The sequence below is a fragment of the Panulirus ornatus genome, chromosome 2, assembly GCF_036320965.1.
Source record: "Panulirus ornatus isolate Po-2019 chromosome 2, ASM3632096v1, whole genome shotgun sequence".
Lineage (NCBI taxonomy): Eukaryota > Metazoa > Arthropoda > Malacostraca > Decapoda > Palinuridae > Panulirus > Panulirus ornatus.
The window spans coordinates 100,016,066-100,038,565 of NC_092225.1; the positions used below are offsets into that span (position 1 = coordinate 100,016,066).

General features: G+C 44.1%; 1 long non-coding RNA gene across 1 annotated transcript in view; it reads right to left on the reverse strand.

Annotated features, from left to right (window-relative positions):
- The window catches only part of LOC139753125 (uncharacterized), a 594,867-nt gene that overhangs the window by 22,631 nt on the left and 549,736 nt on the right, over window positions 1–22,500 (reverse strand). The window lies entirely within an intron of this gene.

A 22,500-nucleotide genomic window follows, 5' to 3' on the forward strand; every position in this document is an offset into this window, starting at 1 on the left:
CCCCTTCCCCCCCCCCCCCCCCTTTTCAGCATCATTTTTAACCCACTGCCCGACCGTCGTATTGTGGGTAAATCATTCTTTTGGTTTCAAGTCTTTTTTTACTCCAATCGTAATCATCCAAAAGACGATGGTCGTCCCGGTGTGTGGGTGTGTTTTGTGGGGTGTGTGTGTGTGTGTGTTTTGGGGGTGTGTGGGGGGGGCCTTTTTGTGTGTGTGTGGGGTTTTTTTCCTTTTTTTTAAAAAAACAGAAAAGGGTTGGGGGGAGGGGGGGCCGCGGGGGGGGGGCCCCCCCCGGGGTTTGGTAGTTTGTTTCTGTCCCGGGTTTTAAAACTGTTTTTCCCTTTCTCCCCCCCCCCTTTCTCCCTTTCAGTCCCTCCCCACCCTTCTCCCTCCTTCCCTTACCCTTCCCCTTCCTCCCACCCCCCAGGGGGAGACGGAGGCGTGGTTTTCCTCCTCCTCCTCCCCCCCTCCAGGGACAGGACTCAACCCCCCACCCCTTTTTTCCGGGGTTTTTCCCGGGGGGGTCGCCCCCCCCTAAACCAGAACCCCTTTAAACTGCCCTTCCTTTGTTCTCCATCACTACTACTCCCTCCCTCTTTCCCCTCCCCTCTCCCTCTCTCTTTTCCCTCCATCTGGCCTCCCAAACCCTTACGACCTTCCCTCCCTCCCTAGGCCTCCGTCCATCTCCCATCCCTTGTCCGCCGCCCGTCGGACTAGGCCTACTACCCTGGACCTGGCCTACTACGACAGGTCTCCCATCCTTCCAGCTGACCACCGACAGTCCAGATTCATCTCTCTCTCTCTCTCTCTCTCTCTCTCTCTCTCTCTCTCTCTCTCTCTCTCTCTCTCTCTCTCTCTCCTCCCCATCCAACCATTCCCCCCCCCCCCCAAACCTCACACTTCCTTAGACCTACGGGAAAATGTACTCCCGTCCCTCCCTCCCCATCCACCCCATCCCTCTCGCACCACCAGCAGCAGCAGCTACCTGGACTTAACCTCCCCTCCTCTCTCCCAAAGTCCCTGGTGGTCACCCTGATTTTGGCATTCCAAGCAGGAGCTGTTGGGGAGGGGGGGGGGAGGGGGGGGGGCTGGACAACAATGAGATGCTGACAGTTCCTTTATGCCTCAGAGCATGTCAAGGTTTTGGCCTCCGGTGTGGCGGGTGGGCTGGAACCTGCCCTTCCAGCTCTGCAGGGCTGGACTGGAAACCGCTCTGTAGTCCTACAAGAGTCCGCCTGGACCTGCTCTATAAGGGTCCGACTGGACCTGCTCTACAGAGTCCACCTGGACCTGCTCTACAGGGTCGCCTGGAAAAGCTCTACAGTCCAGGTGGGTCGACTGGAACCTGCGCTACAAGGTCGCCTGGAACCAGCTCTGCAGTCCAGTAGGGGTCGGCTGGAACTTGCTCTACAAGGTCGCCTTAAATGTTCTCCATAGTCCCGTGGGATCAGCTGGAACTCCCATTCTGTAGGGTTGGCTGGAACCTGTTCCATAGCCCGGCAGGATCGGCTGGAAACTGCTCCATAGCCCAGCGGGGCGTTCTGTCCAGCAGGTTGGAAGAGACTGCAACACGCCACACCTCTATATAAACACAGGGACTTCCCAGTACATACATTTGGGTAAGCAATAGATATGTGGTGGGTCGGCTCGCATATCCCTCATCTAAACCGGAACATGAATGATGCTGGAACAGAGAGACTGTCCAAAGATGTGAGCGGGTGATTACCTGACGCTGGCTCCAACGCTACAGAAGGCGAGGCACAGATGAAGACGACCAGACGCAGTGGACGAAACTACCTGATAACAAAGATAACCCGAGGGTCCAAGAAGACCAGGTTATCTGCTGAAGGAGATAAGTAATAGTGTCTTAAGTTCCTTATCTATAAAGATGGAGAGTAGATGGTGTAATAGTGTCTTAAGTTCCTTATTTATATAGATGGAGAGTAGATGGTGAAGGCGAGGGGCTCTTCCTCCTCTCCAGTCATCATTATCTGGAAAGTGTTCCACCAATCAGTCACTCTCTGCTTATACAAGCCGAGACCAGTGGTCCACACACCTAATTCCTATGCATACCTTCACGTGTGTTGATCATGAGCGCCATGTCTGTTTGCTCTCGTGCCTCCTCCACCAGACCTGGTCTAACTAAAGATATAGTCCGCGTTGACCAAAACAGCATCTGCCCGCCAGGAAGGAAACCTCTTAAGAGATTGTGAAAGACCAAGGAGCTATTGGTGTTGTATTGTGTACTATGATCATTCTTAGGCTAAAGAAACATCAGTGTGGTAGGCATCGAACCCATACCAGATAATGTGATACTTCAAATACCAAGTCGCGAGAAACCATGATCCTAAACATTCCCAAATACAGACTCTGTTCTGCACCTGATGAACATAAACTAGAACACTACATTAACAAATGTTCTACAAAATCAGTGATTTTTACACAAAGTTTACTGTATCAACATAGCTTTGTGATGACTTTAATAAGAGTAATATCCTTGAAGGCATTCCGATACTATATCCAAGATTCGCCATGCCCTGAGCTATGTAAACTCCTATGTCATCATACCTGGTACATTGTACGTTCTGTAACTATACAATGTCCAGTGTTTAATGTACCTTGACCCCTCATTTGTATTCCTGTGAATGTTAACAACATACCAAGTCTCACTATGTCCTATAACTGTATCACCTAACATTGTAATGTTCCTCTGACCTCTCATTTATCTACCACTGCTGTGACCTGTTTACTTTGCTTGTGTAGTACGTACGGTCGTTCGAATGTTAACAAGATGTTCTATACACGTATGATGACTCATTTATATACGTATGCTCTGCATTACACAAATGCTGTTACCTACGTTGCTGTTAGCATCGCTCACAATCCTGTAACTACACATCATGTATTTGATGTATCCTACACACGACCCCCCCCCCCCCCCGTCCCTTCCTCCTCCCTTTCCCACGACGGGGAAAGGGGAAGGGGGAAAGGGGGGATCCTAGGGGCCCAGAGCCCCCCCCTTTGGGGCCCCCCCCCCCATCACCCATGTACCCACTGTACCCGGCTCTGTACTGCCCCCCCAACCCCTCACCTTACCCCCACCCCATCCTCCCCTAGACATACCCCTTTCCCCCCCCAAAACTAAATTAATTTGGGCCGTGGGGATTTTCGGGAAAACGGGATAATACACAAAATGCCTCTTCAAAACCCCCACAAACCCTTCCAGGGCCCTCAAGACGCACCACGTAACACTAGAGGGTAAAAGAAGTCCTTATAGGAGAAAGAGGGGTTTACACCAAAAACAAATTTCATTTACATCCCCCCGGGCAGACCCTTTCCCCCGAGCGTTATCGAGAATGTTAGGTTTGGAAACCTCTTGTTCTGTGAGGAAGGGTTTTCAAGTCGAAAAGTGTTTAGATTGAAGGGGGAGTGGTTTTTTGATCAAGCTTTTTACCGAAACTTGAATTTATATAGGTATTTGCTGATCCCGGTAGCATCAATCTTTAAAATTTCTGTTTTTGCCTTTTTCATCATCAAAATTTTAAAATAACTGTTTAGGTTTACTATCAATTTAAAAAATTCTGTTTTTGCTTTACATTTTCAATTTTAAAATAACTGTTTAGCTTTAAAATCATCAATCTAAAGTATCTGTTTTTTGCTTTACAAACATTTTTAATTTTTTAAATTGTTTTGTTTGCTTTACATCATCAATCTAAAGTATCTGTTTAGCTTTACATCATCAATCTTTTAAAAAGGTTTTTAACTGTTTGTTTTTTAGCTTTACTTTTATTTAATCTAAAGTAAAAGGGTTTTGCTTTACCTTTAACAAATAAGGGCCCCCAACCTGTTTGGCTTTTCATCATCAAAAACTTTTTTTAAAACCCCCCCGGGAAAAAAAATTTTCTTGACACATATACAGTATATCTGTATATCTTCCACTCCACAAGTACCTGGTTAAGCCGAATATCATTAAACCATTTCTTTCACCGCACTTACCACGCAATGGTGGCCCTCCACTGCTCCTGCCCTTGGCAAACTTGCGCCTCTTCGTTTTACTCCCCGTGTTTGTCTAACGAGGTGTAGGTGAGGGTTTAGGGAGGTGGGGTGAGGTTTTGGGGGAGGGTAGGTGAGGTTGAGGTGAGGTGAGGTGAGGTTGAGGTGAGGTGAGGTGAAGTTGAGGTGAGGTGAGGTTGAGGTGAGGTGAGGTTGAGGTGAGTGAGGTGGGAGGAGGGAAGGAAGGAAGGGAGGTTGAGGGAGAGGGTGGATCTAGGGAGAGGGGAAAGGGGGGAAGGAGGAAGAGGAGGAGGGGGGTGAGGGGGAGGGGAGATGGGGTTTTTGGGGAATGGGGGGGAGGGGGGGGGTTTTGAGGGTGGGGGGGGGGTTTTTGGGAAAAAACATTTGGGGTTTTTTGTGAGGGGGGGGACCCGGGGTTTTGGATGTGTGGGGGATGTTTTCAAAGTACTCCTCAACCTTCACCAAAGTACCTACACCCCACACACACACACACCCTTCCCTCCCCACACACCCCACACAAACCCCACACACACACACACACACACACACAACCACACCCACACCCAAAACACTCACAAACAAAACCACCACTCCCCCCCAAAAAAAACACACCACACCCCACTCACACACACACACTCACACAAAACACAAACACACACATCACACACCACACACACACACCCCACACACACACTCACCACAGACAAAATTTACACACCCCACCAACCACACACACACACTCACAAACCCCCCAACACCCCACATCACACACTCTCTATCTCCCCTGTCTCTTGATCTTGCCGCCTTCCCCATGCTGAACCCAAACCCACAGAACCCTCATCCTCCTCTCTCTCTCTCTCTCTCTCTCTCTCCTTTTCCCCTTTTCTCTCTCCAGCGAGGCGTAGCACAACCTTCCTCACAAAAAACTTTGAGGTTTTGGGGGGAGGAAGTATCTGAAAAGTTACTCATCATAAAACTCAAGATTGATGTGGGGAGATTAAACCCACCATCACCTCATCAATCCCTCAAATTTTCCCCATAAACCATTTTTCCCCAACTTCATCCCCTTTCCTCCCTATCCATCCTCCTTTATCATCATCCATTATCCTTATCAACTCCCTTATCCCCCCATTCCCCCATCCATTTTTCCTCATCATCATCCCCTTATCCCCCCACATCATCCTCATCCATCCTCCTCATCATCATCATCCATTATCCTCATCATCATCATCCACTGACTCATCAAGGCCATTGGAGTTAGTCTACCATTACCATCATCGCCTAATTAGCATCACCATCTAGATCACCACAATCATCATTATCATCCCTCATTTTAAAATCTCATCATCAAATACTTAAATTTTTATCTTTTTTAAAGTAAAACACATCAAATTTTAAAATCATTTTCATTCCCAAAAATATCATCATCAAATTTAAATCATTATAACACATCATTAAAATATCATCTCAAAATATCATATTACACATCTTCATTAAATAAAAATTTTTCCTTTAAAAACATAAAATCATCTTTACAAAAAAAGTATCATCATCAAATAACATCATTATCATCATCATCATTAAAGTATCATCATCAAATAACTTTATTTCATCCCTCTTTATTAAAGGGACTTTATCAAATTACTTTATTATCATCTTTATCATTAAAGGTTTCTTTATCAAAATATCTTTTTATCATATCAAAAAAGGATCTTTTTCAAAAAATTTTATCTTTTTTCATCATCAACGTAAATTTACATTTGTGGGGTTTTTTTCCCTGGCCCTTTTTTCACATTATCCTCATCTCGGATTCCCCATTTGGGGGAACCGGGGCCCTTTTATTTACATCACACTTTTCCCCCTCCCTTTCCCCCCCTCCCCTTCCTCCCCCCTCCCTCCCCTTTTCCCCCCCCCCTCCCTCCCTTTCTCCTCTCCCTCCCTCCCCTTCCCCCCTCCCCCCCTTCCCCCCCCTTTTTTCCCCCCTTCCTTTTCCCCCCCTTTCCCCCTCCCTTCTCCTTCCCTTTCCTCCTCCCCCTCCTCCCCCCTCCTCTCCTCCCCCCCCTTTCCCTCCCTCCCCCCCTTCCCCTGGTCAGGGGGACCCTGTCAACTGTCGGGGGGGAGTGAGGGTTTTACGGGAAAAAAACCCCGTGGACGGTCAAGGGGGAAAGGGGGAAGGGAGGGGTGGAGGGAGGGGGGGAGTGGAATGTGGAGGGGGGGGAGGGTGCCCCCCTTTGAATGATCGGGGGGGGGGAATGAAATTTGGGAGGGGGGGGAGGGGGGGCGAGAGGGGGGGGGGGAGGGGGGGGAGGGAGGGAGGCAAGAGGGGGAGGGGGGGGGAGGCAAAAGAGGGGGGAGGGGGGGGGAAAAAGGGGGACAATGGGCTTAAAAAAAAATTCATTTTTTTTTTTTTTTTGTACAAAATAAAAAAAAAATATTATATATTATTAATATATATATATTATATAAAATTTTTATATATAATAAAAACCTTACCTTATCTTTCCTCTATAAACGTTATCTTCCTCAAAAAAACCTTTATACGACCCAAAATTTCCCACGCCCCCAAACCCCATCCCCCCCCCTTTTCCCCCAAAAAAAAAGGGTTTTCTGGTCATGTCGCCACCTTGTGGGAAACCCCCCCCCCCCCCCCACCGGGGAGGAAAGTGATCCCCCTGGGCCCGACGCGCCCGTTCAGTAGCAGGTTAAGCCCAGCGGGTCCATTTCCAGCCCGACCCATCTCCTCTGTATCTACTGCTTTTCCTTCCCCTTTCCCCTTACCTTACCCCCACCAGCTGGGGTAAGGTAAGGTACCCTCCGGTGGTACCTGGGGGGGGGGGGGGTACCGTACCTGCTGAAGGTACCTGCTCGGCTTGGATGTGGTAAAGTACTTGTCCGTACCTGCCCGTACGGGCGGACAGAGGCGGTGAAGGGACCCCACACCCAACACCAAAACCACACAAACCCCACACACACACAAACCGCGCGCGCGCAGTTGTCCAACGGTAAGTTTGGTAAGGTGTATACCAGGCAGGCATTAAGCTTTATGAAATGAGCATTTAAATTTCCCTTCCCAAAGAGTAATGAGGAAAATGTGGCGAGATGAAGATGAGGTGGTAGGATGTGGTGTGTGAGTCATGTGTGTACATGTGAGGAAGGAGTTTTAGTAATGTTTACTTTTTATAAAAAGCCAGTGGTCCTAGCACGGAGCGGTACGACCCCTATGAGCAGGGTGGTGGACGACCCCTTGGTGGTGATACGCCCTTGGGAGCACGGTGGTACACTTTCCCGAGCACGACGGTACGCCCTTGAACCCCGGGTACGCCCCTTTGCCAAAAGGCAGGGGATTTCCCCAAACTGCTGACGGTCCGTGCTATCCCCCCGAAGGGTCGTACCGTCGTGATTCAAGGGTTCGTCCGTCGTTGTTTCAAGGGTCGTACGTCGTTTCAAGGGGGTCGTTACCGTCTTTTTCCCTCAAGGGATCCGTTACCGTCGTGCTTGCAAAGGGGTTTGTACCGCCGTGTCAAGGGTCGTACCGTGTGGCTTAAAGGGGTCGTACCGTCAAGGATCGGGTTACCGTGTGTTCAAGGTTCGTACCGTCATCCCAAAGGGTTGTCCCCGTCGTGTTCAAGGATTCGGTACGTCGTGTTCAAGGGTCTTGAACCGCTGCTCAAGGGTCGTAACGCCGTGTTCAAGGTCGGTTGCCGTCGTGTTCAAGGATCGTACCGTCGTGTTAGGGTCGTACCGTCATGCTCAAGGGTGTCCGTCGTGTTAAAGGGGTCGACCTTTCGTGTTCAAGAGTCGCACCTTCCCAATAAAGTTTTTCAATATCAATACTTCCACATCATCCCTAACCCTCCTCCCTAACTCTACCCCCGTAGAATAAACCACAGGGCAACCCCCGGATATCCCCCCAAGACAGGCTTTCTCTGGGGGGTGTGTGGGTGAGGAGGAGGAGGAGGAGGAGGAGGGGCGTGTGGGGACATGAAGTCATCTTAATTAAGAAAAAATAATAAAGAAAAAAAAAGAGGAAGATAATAATATGGTCCACTTTATTACCGACCTGTGAACGGTGTGGGTTACCACCGTTACCCAACCCTTGTGGGTAACTCTGGAAACCGCTACCTGTGTTAGTGTGGGGTGTTACATGGACCTGGAGGCCCCTCCCCAGCCCCATCCCCCCCCCCAAAAGGATCGTTTCACCCCTGAGACACATACCCCCTTAATGTACTACCACACTCTACCCTCCCATACCCAGGTATCAGATGATGAAGATAAGGGATAAAAAAAAGAAAGAAAATAAAAGATACGGTGTAGATAACATCGCTACACTAGGCACCAGTGGCTCTTGTTCGCCTACCTGCTGGCGAAGGTGTGTGTGTGTGTGTGTGTGTGTGTGTGTGTGTGTGTGTGTGTGTGTGTGTGTTTTCATGGGTGGTGTGAGAAAGGACTGAGCATGATTAATGTGGTCATCATCTGCAAACACTAGTGTGTCCATCACCTTAACCCTTACATATATATATACTTCCACTCTCATGTACACACACACACACATACCACATCATCCCCCTACTGACACACAATATACCAAATACCCACACACATATATACCACATATCCCTACTGACACACAATATACCAAATACCCACACACATATATACCACATATCCCTACTGACACACAATATACCAAATACCCACACACATATATACCACATATCCCTACTGACACACAATATACCAAATACCCACACACATATATACCACATATCCCTACTGATACACAATATACCAAATACCCACACACATATATACCACATATCCCTACTGACACACAATATACCAAATACCCACACACATATATACCACATATCCCTACTGACACACAATATACCAAATACCCACACACATATATATACCACATATCCCTACTGACACACAATATACCAAATACCCACACACACATATATACCACATATCCCTACTGACACACAATAAACCAAATACCCACACATGCACCGAATAGAAACGTGGGGGTGGTGTGTGTGTGTGTGTGTGTGTGTGTGTGTGTGTGTGTGTGTGTGTGTGTGTGTGTGTGTGGTGACGCCACTCCATTCACACTCACACTCACACCTTGTAGATCACCCTTCCCCCACCTCCTCCCCTCCATCCCCATCAGGCTTCCATTCCCCTGACCCCTCTGACACATCCCCTCCTCCTCCTCTCCCCTCAACAAACACATAGCGACAAACATATTGTACCAAGGGTAACCCCGGTAATGGAATTACCTCTCCCCTCTCCCGGGCTAAACCAGTTACAGCTTGTCTAATTCAGTGTACGTTTTGGTTTGGTCGTCCGCAGCCCAACACACACTTGTTGATTCTCCCACGTTGTGTGTGTGTGTGTGTGTATATATATATATATATATATATATATATATATATATATATATATATATATATATATATATATATATATATATATATATATATTCTCCTCTTCCTCGGATTTCTATAGGTTTGGTTAATCAGTTATCGGTCTGATGCACGTGTGTGTGTGTGTGTGTGTGTGTGTGTGTGTGTGTATGTGTGTGTGTGTGTGTGTGTATGTGTGTGTGTGTGTGTGTGTGTGTGTGTGTGTGTGTGTGTGTGTATTCATTTTGGTAATTATGTGACATGCTATAATACTCGTTCATCTTTTCTCGCGTAACGAGGTAGCGCCAGCAACAGACCAAGAACGGCATCATTTGCCCACATCCATTTTCTACTTGTGTATAATGCACTAAAACCACAGCCCCATTATCTACAACTAGCCCCCTCCAGACCTTTCTTTTATCCTAGTTCGGCCTACTGAAAGCACGTCGTCCCTTGTATATCACATCACTCCGACTGGCTCTATCCCATTCACGCCTCACACCCTCCTGCAATTTCAGGCCCCGATAGCTCAAGACATCTTTCCCTCCATCCTTCCATCTCCTATTCGGTCTACCCTTCTTGTTCTCTTTACATCTTAGACGTCTACACTCTTACAGTCAACCTCTCCTCACTCATCCTCTCCATATGTCCAAACCATTTCAATAAACCCTCTTCAACTACATCTCTCTCTCTTACCTATCATTTCTTTCTCGATCAACCCCTCTCACACCATATATTATCCTTAAGCATTTCATTTCCAGCAAAATGTATCCTCCTACGCATACACCGAACAGTAACAGATCACAGAAGAAACAGAACACATTAACACACATTGAAACAAGCCAGAAGCTGAGAATAGCCATACATCCAAACGAACACAATGAGACAGGGCAACAAACTATGTGGGCAGAACTAAGCAAAAGAAGAGGAAACACATACAGGACAAGGTGAAAGAGCAAAACCCCAACTGAAGAATACAGAACAAAACATGAGAGCGAGAGGCTGGTAAGAACATGCGTAGAACACAATGATACACACTAGCAAAACCCAGTACACAAGGGAAACACAGTTCAGTCATGGGGGAGGTAATGCTAAAGCTATTACGACATCCAGGCTTCCAGAATTCTGGAACAGACCAAAGGAAGCGATGGCAAAGGTGCTAGAGCTTTTCATTCCATACCCAGACTTTGAGGAACTCTGGAACAGACCAGAGAAAGTGATGGGGGAAGCACTAGAGGTTCTTCTTCCATATCTAGACTTCCAGAACTCTGGAACAGACCATGGAAGATGATGCAAAGGTACTAGAACTTCTTCTTCCAAACCTAGACTTCCAAAACTCTGGGACAGTCCAAAGAGAGTGATGAAGGAGACACTAAGCACTACTTCCATGACATCATCATCCAGACTTCCAGGCACTCTGGAACAGACCACAGAAGGTGATGGGGGGGGAGGTACTTGAGTTCTGTGTCCCGTATATACATTTCCAGGATTCTGGAATAGACCAGAGACATCAGTTTCCGTTCCTGTAACCAGAGTTCCAGATCTCTGGAACAGACCACAGAAGGTGATAGAGGGAGGTACTAGAGTTCTGTCTCCCGTATATACATTTCCAGGATTCTGGAACAGACCAGAGACATCAGTTTCCGTTCCTGTAACCAGACTTCCAGATCTCTGGAACAGACCACAGAAGGCGATGGGGGAAGGGAAGGGGGATTGTGGGTGTAGGAGGCGAAACAGCAGACCACAGAAGGGACGATGGGGGGAAAGGGGTGTGTTGATGTGGGATGCGGATGGAAAGAGGTGCTAAGGGGATGGAAAGATATGTTAGTGGGATGGGAATAGGGGTGTGTTGATGTGGGATGCGGATGGAAAGAGGTGCTAAGGGGATGGAAAGATATGTTAGTGGGATGGGAATAGGGGTGTGTTGATGTGGGATGCGGGATGGAAAGAGGTGCTAAGGGGATGGAAAGATATGTTAGTGGGATGGGAATAGGGGTGTGTTGATGTGGGATGCGGATGGAAAGAGGTGCTAAGGGGATGGAAAGATATGTTAGTGGGATGGGAATAGGGGTGTGTTGATGTGGGATGCGGATGGAAAGAGGTGCTAAGGGGATGGAAAGATATGTTAGTGGGATGGGAATAGGGGTGTGTTGATGTGGGATGCGGATGGAAAGAGGTGCTAAGGGGATGGAAAGATATGTTAGTGGGATGGGAATAGGGGTGTGTTGATGTGGGATGCGGATGGAAAGAGGTGCTAAGGGGATGGAAAGATATGTTAGTGGGATGGGAATAGGGGTGTGTTGATGTGGGATGCGGATGGAAAGAGGTGCTAAGGGGATGGAAAGATATGTTAGTGGGATGGGAATAGGGGTGTGTTGATGTGGGATGCGGATGGAAAGAGGTGCTAAGGGGATGGAAAGATATGTTAGTGGGATGGGAATAGGGGTGTGTTGATGTGGGATGCGGGATGGAAAGGGGATGCTAAGGGGATGGAAAGATATGTTAGTGGGATGGGAATAGGGGTGTGTTGATGTGGGATGCGGATGGAAAGAGGTGCTAAGGGGATGGAAAGATATGTTAGTGGGATGGGAATAGGGGTGTGTTGATGTGGGATGCGGATGGAAAGAGGTGCTAAGGGGATGGAAAGATATGTTAGTGGGATGGGAATAGGGGTGTGTTGATGTGGGATGCGGGATGGAAAGAGGTGCTAAGGGGATGGAAAGATATGTTAGTGGGATGGGAATAGGGGTGTGTTGATGTGGGATGCGGGATGGAAAGAGGTGCTAAGGGGATGGAAAGATATGTTAGTGGGATGGGAATAGGGGTGTGTTGATGTGGGATGCGGATGGAAAGAGGTGCTAAGGGGATGGAAAGATATGTTAGTGGGATGGGAATAGGGGTGTGTTGATGTGGGATGCGGATGGAAAGAGGTGCTAAGGGGATGGAAAGATATGTTAGTGGGATGGGAATAGGGGTGTGTTGATGTGGGATGCGGATGGAAAGAGGTGCTAAGGGGATGGAAAGATATGTTAGTGGGATGGGAATAGGGGTGTGTTGATGTGGGATGCGGATGGAAAGAGGTGCTAAGGGGATGGAAAGATATGTTAGTGGGATGGGAATAGGGGTGTGTTGATGTGGGATGCGGATGGAAAGAGGTGCTAAGGGGATGGAAAGATATGTTAGTGGGATGGGAATAGGGGTGTGTTGATGTGGGATGCGGATGGAAAGAGGTGCTAAGGGGATGGAAAGATATGTTAGTGGGATGGGAATAGGGGTGTGTTGATGTGGGATGCGGATGGAAAGAGGTGCTAAGGGGATGGAAAGATATGTTAGTGGGATGGGAATAGGGGTGTGTTGATGTGGGATGCGGATGGAAAGAGGTGCTAAGGGGATGGAAAGATATGTTAGTGGGATGGGAATAGGGGTGTGTTGATGTGGGATGCGGATGGAAAGAGGTGCTAAGGGGATGGAAAGATATGTTAGTGGGATGGGAATAGGGGTGTGTTGATGTGGGATGCGGATGGAAAGAGGTGCTAAGGGGATGGAAAGATATGTTAGTGGGATGGGAATAGGGGTGTGTTGATGTGGGATGCGGCAAGGAAAGAGGATGCTAAGGGGATGGAAAGATATGTTAGTGGGATGGGAATAGGGGTGTGTTGATGTGGGATGCGGGATGGAAAGAGGTGCTAAGGGGATGGAAAGATATGTTAGTGGGATGGGGAAAGGGGTGTGTTGATGCGGGATGGAAAGGGGTGCTCAGGGGATGGAAAGATATGTTAGTGGGATGGGAATAGGGGTGTGTTGATGTGGGATGCGGGATGGAAAGAGGTGCTAAGGGGATGGAAAGATATGTTAGTGGGATGGGGAAAGGGGTGTGTTGATACGGGATGGAAAGGGGTGCTAAGGGGATGGAAAGATATGTTAGTGGGATGGGAATAGGGGTGTGTTGATGTGGGATGGACACAAACGTAAGTACGACAGTGGAAAAGGACTCGTGGGAGGGAAGAGGTGTGTGTGGATGGGATGGAGATAACCACCATTGGAATGGGGAAATAGGTTAGTGGGATGGGAATGGGATGGTGGTGGGAGGGGGATCTCCAAGCCGTGGGTGTACAGGGAGCGTACGGGGAGATGGGAATGATAGACAACAGTGGGGGATGGAGGTGCCCTAATGAGCACTCAAACGACATAACCATTGTTAAGGGTGTCATTATATCGTATCTTATCTAAGGGGAATTAAAGGACCACTGATAAGGGTGTTGTTATCAGTGGAAAGCAAAGGACCACTGATAAGAGTGTTGTTATCAGTGGAAAACAAAGGATCACTGATAAGCGTGTTGTTATCAGTGGGAAGCAAAGGAGCAATGATAAGCGTGTTGTTATCAGTGGGAAGGAAAGGACCACTGATAAGGGTGTTGTTATCAGTGGGAAGCAAAGGAGCAATGATAAGCGTGTTGTTATCAGTGGGAAGGTAAGGACCCCTGATAAGCGTGTTGTTATCAGTGGAAGGTAAAGGACCATTGATAAGGGTGTTGTTATCAGTGGAAGGTAAAGGACCATTGATAAGCCGAACGTGTTATCAAGCAATGGGAAGCAACAGGGCCACACACACAGTATTGTGATCTAAGCTGTGGGAAAATTCTTTCCTCTGGCACATCTGTAGTACAGATGTAAACATTAGTCTTCCATCGTTTTCCTTCATTTTCCTGCAGGATGAAATTAGCATATAATTAGCATAATTTGGAACGAGACAATAGCGTGATTACGATAGATTATGAATGCAAGACAGCACGAAGGAAATTCTGTTCTGGATAATGAAAGATGAGGATTAAGAAACGAAGAAAAAAAAAATGATTGAACGCAGCGAGAATGAAGAGCTCCAACCACGACAGAAAACGAAAGATGAATGAATGAATGAATGAATGAAGTAAACAGCACCGCATGTCTGGGACCTTGTGGGAGTTTACTGAATATATCTATCTATCTATCTATCTATACATATATATATATATATATATATATATATATATATATATATATATATATATATATATATATATATATATATATATATTATACCGCTGTTAATTCGAGACCCTGTAAGGGCAATGGCTAGAGAGAGAGAGAGAGAGAGAGAGAGAGAGAGAGAGAGAGAGAGAGAGAGAGAGATAGAGAGAGAGAGAGAGAGAGAGAGAGAGAGAGAGAGAGAGGGCGTCTTCGGAGGGCCTCTATCCCACAGTCGGGACCCCACACGGGACGGGATATCACCTGAAAACGATTCCACAAATTTCGGATATGAGGTTATGGAAGGGGGATGAGGGTGGAAGGGGAGTGAAGGGGGAGGAGGGAGAAACGTCCTTAGAAAATAGGGAAAGGAGGAGGGGGGGAGGGGGGAGGGGGGGAGGGGGGAAGGCTATTATAGAGGGGGGGGGGGAGAAATGATTCTATCTATTAGGTTATCTATTAGCATCATCTCTTCCCACATGTGAGGTTGTGGGTAATTCCAGTGTTGTTGTGCGGTTATGAGCCAATGGTGGTTGTGCGGGTTATTTGGTGGCTGTGGGTGTTCATGGTGGTTGAGTGTGGTTATTTGGTGGTTGTGGTTGGTTTTGGTGGTTTAGTGTGGTTACTAGTGAGTGGTTTAGTGTGGTTGCTGGTGGTTGTGGTTGTTCATGGTGGTTTAGTGTGGTTATTTGGTGGTTGTGGGTGTTCATGGTGGTTTAGTGTGGTTACTGGTGGTTTAGTGTGGTTACTGGTGGTTTAGTGTGGTTACTGGTGGTTTAGTGTGGTTGCTGGTGGTTGTGGTTGTTCTTGGTGGTTGTGGTTACTGGTGGTTGTGGTTGCTCTCGGTGGTTGAGTGGTTGTTGGTGGTTGTAGGTGTTTATAGTGGCTGTGTGGTTATTGGTGGCTGTGGCTGCTTATGGTAGTCGTGAGGTGTTGTGGAAGTGGTAGTAGTGGTGGTAGTTGTGATAACAGTAATGCTAGTAGTGGTGGTAGTTGTAATAGTAATAATGCTAGTAGTAATGATAGCTGTAATAGTAATAATGCTAGCAGTGGTGGTAGTTGTAATAGTAATAATGCTAGTAGTGGTGGTAGTTGTAATAGTAATAATGCTAGTAGTGGTGGTAGCTGTAATAGTAATAATGCTAGTAGTGGTGGTAGTTGTAATAGTAATAATGCTAGTAGTGGTGGTAGCTGTAATAGTAATAATGCTAGTAGTGGTGGTAGTTGTAATAGTAATAATGCTAGTAGTGGTGGTAGCTGTAATAGTAATAATGCTAGTAGTGGTGGTAGTTGTAATAGTAGTAATGCTAGTAGTGGTGGTAGTTGTAATAGTAATAATGCTAGTAGTGGTGGTAGTTGTAATAGTAATAATGCTAGTAGTGGTGGTAGTTGTAATAGTAATAATGCTAGTAGTGGTGGTAGCTGTAATAGTAATAATGCTAGTAGTGGTGGTAGCTTGTAATAGTAATAATGCTAGTAGTGGTGGTAGCTGTAATAGTAATAATGCTAGTAGTGGTGGTAGTTGTAATAGTAATAATGCTAGTAGTGGTGGTAGTTGTAATAGTAATAATGCTAGTAGTGGTGGTAGTTGTAATAGTAATAATGCTAGTAGTGGTGGTAGTTGTAATAGTAATAATGCTAGTAGTGGTGGTAGTTGTAATAGTAATAATGCTAGTAGTGGTGGTAGCTGTAATAGTAATAATGCTAGTAGTGGTGGTAGTTGTAATAGTAGTAATGCTAGTAGTGGTGGTAGTTGTAATAGTAGTAATGCTAGTAGTGGTGGTAGTTGTAATAGTAATAATGCTAGTAGTGGTGGTAGTTGTAATAGTAGTAATGCTAGTAGTGGTGGTAGTTGTAATAGTAGTAATGCTAGTAGTGGTGGTAGTTGTAATAGTAATAATGCTAGTAGTGGTGGTAGTTGTAATAGTAATAATGCTAGTAGTGGTGGTAGTTGTAATAGTAATAATGCTAGTAGTGGTGGTAGCTGTAATAGTAGTAATGCTAGTAGTGGTGGTAGTTGTAATAGTAATAATGCTAGTAGTGGTGGTAGTTGTAATAGTAATAATGCTAGTAGTGGTGGTAGTTGTAATAGTAATAATGCTAGTAGTGGTGGTAGTTGTAATAGTAATAATGCTAGTAGTGGTGGTAGTTGTAATAGTAATAATGCTAGTAGTGGTGGTAGCTGTAATAGTAATAATGCTAGTAGTGGTGGTAGCTGTAATAGTAATAATGCTAGTAGTGGTGGTAGTTGTAATAGTAATAATGCTAGTAGTGGTGGTAGCTGTAATAGTAATAATGCTAGTAGTGGTGGTAGTTGTAATAGTAATAATGCTAGTAGTGGTGGTAGCTGTAATAGTAATAATGCTAGTAGTGGTGGTAGCTGTAATAGTAATAATGCTAGTAGTGGTGGTAGTTGTAATAGTAATAATGCTAGTAGTGGTGGTAGTTGTAATAGTAATAATGCTAGTAGTGGTGGTAGTTGTAATAGTAATAATGCTAGTAGTGGTGGTAGTTGTAATAGTAATAATGCTAGTAGTGGTGGTAGCTGTAATAGTAATAATGCTAGTAGTGGTGGTAGTTGTAATAGTAATAATGCTAGTAGTGGTGGTAGCTGTAATAGTAATAATGCTAGTAGTGGTGGTAGTTGTAATAGTAATAATGCTAGTAGTGGTGGTAGCTGTAATAGTAATAATGCTAGTAGTGGTGGTAGCTGTAATAGTAATAATGCTAGTAGTGGTGGTAGCTGTAATAGTAATAATGCTAGTAGTGGTGGTAGTTGTAATAGTAATAATGCTAGTAGTGGTGGTAGTTGTAATAGTAATAATGCTAGTAGTGGTGGTAGCTGTAATAGTAATAATGCTAGTAGTGGTGGTAGTTGTAATAGTAATAATGCTAGTAGTGGTGGTAGCTGTAATAGTAATAATGCTAGTAGTGGTGGTAGCTGTAATAGTAATAATGCTAGCAGTGGTGGTAGTTGTAATAGTAATAATGCTAGTAGTGGTGGTAGTTGTAATAGTAATAATGCTAGTAGTGGTGGTAGCTGTAATAGTAATAATGCTAGCAGTGGTGGGAGTTGTAATAGTAATAATGCTAGTAGTGGTGGTAGTTGTAATAGTAATAATGCTAGTAGTGGTGGTAGCTGTAATAGTAATAATGCTAGCAGTGGTGGGAGTTGTAATAGCAATATTGCTAGTAGTGGTGGTAGCTGTAATAGTAATAATGCTAGTAGTGGTGGTAGCTGTAATAGTAATAATGCTAGCAGTGGTGGGAGTTGTAATAGTAATAATGCTAGTAGTGGTGGTAGTTGTAATAGTAATAATGCTAGTAGTGGTGGTAGCTGTAATAGTAATAATGCTAGCAGTGGTGGGAGTTGTAATAGTAATAATGCTAGTAGTGGTGGTAGTTGTAATAGTAATAATGCTAGTAGTGGTGGTAGCTGTAATAGTAATAATGCTAGCAGTGGTGGGAGTTGTAATAGTAATAATGCTAGTAGTGGTGGTAGTTGTAATAGTAATAATGCTAGTAGTGGTGGTAGCTGTAATAGTAATAATGCTATTAGTGGTGGTAGTTGTAATAGTAATAATGCTAGTAGTGGTGGTAGCTGTAATAGTAATAATGCTAGCAGTGGTGGGAGTTGTAATAGTAATAATGCTAGTAGTGGTGGTAGTTGTAATAGTAATAATGCTAGTAGTGGTGGTAGCTGTAATAGTAATAATGCTAGTAGTGGTGGTAGCTGTAATAGTAATAATGCTAGTAGTGGTGGTAGTTGTAATAGTAATAATGCTAGTAGTGGTGGTAGCTGTAATAGTAATAATGCTAGCAGTGGTGGTAGCTGTAATAGTAATAATGCTAGTAGTGGTGGTAGTTGTAATAGTAATAATGCTAGTAGTGGTGGTAGCTGTAATAGTAATAATGCTAGCAGTGGTGGGAGTTGTAATAGCAATATTGCTAGTAGTGGTGGTAGCTGTAATAGTAATAATGCTAGTAGTGGTGGTAGCTGTAATAGTAATAATGCTAGCAGTGGTGGGAGTTGTAATAGTAATAATGCTAGTAGTGGTGGTAGTTGTAATAGTAATAATGCTAGTAGTGGTGGTAGCTGTAATAGTAATAATGCTAGCAGTGGTGGTAGTTGTAATAGTAATAATGCTAGTAGTGGTGGTAGCTGTAATAGTAATAATGCTAGTAGTGGTGGTAGCTGTAATAGTAATAATGCTAGCAGTGGTGGTAGTTGTAATAGTAATAATGCTAGTAGTGGTGGTAGTTGTAATAGTAATAATGCTAGTAGTGGTGGTAGCTGTAATAGTAATAATGCTAGTAGTGGTGGTAGTTGTAATAGTAATAATGCTAGTAGTGGTGGTAGCTGTAATAGTAATAATGCTAGTAGTGGTGGTAGCTGTAATAGTAATAATGCTAGTAGTGGTGGTAGTTGTAATAGTAATAATGCTAGTAGTGGTGGTAGTTGTAATAGTAATAATGCTAGTAGTGGTGGTAGCTGTAATAGTAATAATGCTAGTAGTGGTGGTAGTTGTAATAGTAATAATGCTAGTAGTGGTGGTAGTTGTAATAGTAATAATGCTAGTAGTGGTGGTAGCTGTAATAGTAATAATGCTAGTAGTGGTGGTAGCTGTAATAGTAATAATGCTAGTAGTGGTGGTAGTTGTAATAGTAATAATGCTAGCAGTGGTGGTAGCTGTAATAGTAATAATGCTAGCAGTGGTGGTAGCTGTAATAGTAATAATGCTAGTAGTGGTGGTAGTTGTAATAGTAATAATGCTAGTAGTGGTGGTAGCTGTAATAGTAATAATGCTAGCAGTGGTGGGAGTTGTAATAGCAATATTGCTAGTAGTGGTGGTAGCTGTAATAGTAATAATGCTAGTAGTGGTGGGAGTTGTAATAGTAATAATGCTAGCAGTGGTGGTAGCTGTAATAGTAATAATGCTAGCAGTGGTGGGAGTTGTAATAGTAATAATGCTAGTAGTGGTGGTAGCTGTAATAGTAATAATGCTAGCAGTGGTGGGAGTTGTAATAGCAATATTGCTAGTAGTGGTGGTAGCTGTAATAGTAATAATGCTAGTAGTGGTGGGAGTTGTAATAGTAATAATGCTAGTAGTGGTGGTAGTTGTAATAGTAATAATGCTAGTAGTGGTGGTAGTTGTAATAGTAATAATGCTAGTAGTGGTGGTAGCTGTAATAGTAATAATGCTAGCAGTGGTGGTAGTTGTAATAGTAATAATGCTAGCAGTGGTGGGAGTTGTAATAGTAATAATGCTAGCAGTGGTGGGAGTTGTAATAGTAATAATGCTAGTAGTGGTGGTAGCTGTAATAGTAATAATGCTAGTAGTGGTGGTAGCTGTAATAGTAATAATGCTAGTAGTGGTGGTAGTTGTAATAGTAATAATGCTAGCAGTGGTGGGAGTTGTAATAGTAATAATGCTAGTAGTGGTGGTAGTTGTAATAGTAATAATGCTAGCAGTGGTGGGAGTTGTAATAGTAATAATGCTAGTAGTGGTGGTAGCTGTAATAGTAATAATGCTAGTAGTGGTGGTAGCTGTAATAGTAATAATGCTAGTAGTGGTGGTAGCTGTAATAGTAATAATGCTAGCAGTGGTGGTAGTTGTAATAGTAATAATGCTAGCAGTGGTGGGAGTTGTAATAGTAATAATGCTAGTAGTAATGATAGCTGTAATAGTAATAATGCTAGCAGTGGTGGTAGTTGTAATAGTAATAATGCTAGTAGTAATGATAGCTGTAATAGTAATAATGCTAGCAGTGGTGGTAGTTGTAATAGCAATAATGCTAGTAGTGGTGGTAGCTGTAATAGTAATAATGCTAGTAGTGGTGGTAGCTGTAATAGTAATAATGCTAGCAGTGGTGGGAGTTGTAATAGTAATAATGCTAGTAGTGGTGGTAGCTGTAATAGTAATAATGCTAGCAGTGGTGGTAGTTGTAATAGTAATAATGCTAGCAGTGGTGGGAGTTGTAATAGTAATAATGCTAGTAGTAATGATAGCTGTAATAGTAATAATGCTAGCAGTGGTGGTAGTTGTAATAGTAATAATGCTAGTAGTAATGATAGCTGTAATAGTAATAATGCTAGCAGTGGTGGTAGTTGTAATAGCAATAATGCTAGTAGTGGTGGTAGCTGTAATAGTAATAATGCTAGTAGTGGTGGTAGTTGTAATAGTAATAATGCTAGCAGTGGTGGTAGCTGTAATAGTAATAATGCTAGTAGTGGTGGTAGTTGTAATAGTAATAATGCTAGTAGTGGTGGTAGTTGTAATAGCAATATTGCTAGTAGTGGTGGTAGTTGTAATAGTAATAATGCTAGTAGTGGTGGTAGCTGTAATAGTAATAATGCTAGTAGTGGTGGTAGTTGTAATAGTAATAATGCTAGTAGTGGTGGTAGCTGTAATAGTAATAATGCTAGTAGTTGTAACAACCGTTGTAGTTCTGGGCAGGATGGGGTCCCCACTGGTCACACACACACACACACACACACACACACACACACACTTACCTTACCTTACCTTACCTTACCTAACCCGCCCCCCGGGGCAAGTTAACACCCCCCGCCCCGCCCCCGTTTTCCCACCCTGGGGCCAAACCATGCCGTGGCCAGCGCTGCCTGCCATTGTTACCACCAGGTCATTGTAAGCCCAGCCAGGTTTTTTCCTTACCAATCAAAGTTTTTTTTCCCTTTTTCCTGGGGTGTGTGTGTGTGTGTGTGTGTGTGGGGGTGTGGTGGGGTGGGGTGGTTGTTGTTGTTGTTGTGATGTTTACCTTGTGTGATTGCTCATGGTGTTTATGTTTCCATCGTTCCTTTGTTCGTGCAGTTGCTGGTCTCCTCATTGTTCCTCTTTTTTCCCTGGTTTTTCTTCTTTTTTTTTTTTTACACCACCCACCCCCCCATACCCTGCCCTACCCCCCCCCCCACCCCAAAACACTCACGCCATTTTTGTCATGTTGTATAACAAAAGAAGAGGATACATTTTTCACCCTTTGTATACCTCTCTATGTATGTATGTATGTATGTATGTATGTATGTGTGTCTGTATGTAAGCATGTAAGTATGTGTGTCTGTATGTAAGCATGTAAGTATGTGTGTCTGTATGCATGTATGTATGCAGGTATTTATGTATGTATGCAGGTATGTGTGCATGAATGTATGTATGTATGTGTGTATGAGCGTATGTAAGCGTGAGTTCATGTGTACATATGTTTGTGTATGTGTGTGTGTGTGTGTGTGTGTGTGTGTGTGTGTGTGTGTGAGTGTGTGTGTGTGTGTGTGTGCACTTATGTACATATGTTCTTTGCATATGTAACACATTAGTGTGCCTATATGTGCGTGATTGTAAAAGTGTATATCTTTGTCGGTCTATCTATCTATCTATCTATCTATCTACCTACCTATCTATCTATCTATCTATCTATCTATCTATCTATCTATCTATCTATTTATATATATATATATATATATATATATATATATATATATATATATATATATATATATATATACATAACCTTAGGACCCATTTTCGTGGGTCCTTACAGCTTCAAAGCTGCGCTACCTTCAGCAGCAGGGAAACAGTGGACTCTTTTAAAGTAAGAAGTTCCTGCCATAAGACGAGACTCTTTTCTGTATACAGGTGAGATATTCGCGCCGAAGGTGACTTTCCACTCGCTATATAACCCCCCATACAAGCGGAGTCCGGTAACACCAACGTGAACATATTCGTTATGTATTCATGCATGCATTTGCATAATTAACCTTTAGCCTCACAAAGGTGAGTTGGAAATCAATTTTCAACAAAGGGGGAGGGAACTGGTTTACCCACCCCCCAGCCCCTCTTCTATCTATCTCACATAAGACTTATCAATATAAACACATTAATAAAGTTATACATATCTATATATACATATACATATATATATATATATATATATATATATATATATATATATATATATATATATATATGACTTATCCTTCAACTCTACTGTACCTAATAACCTTGCTCTTATTCACATTTATTCTCAGCTTTCTTCTTTCACACACTTTACCAAAGTC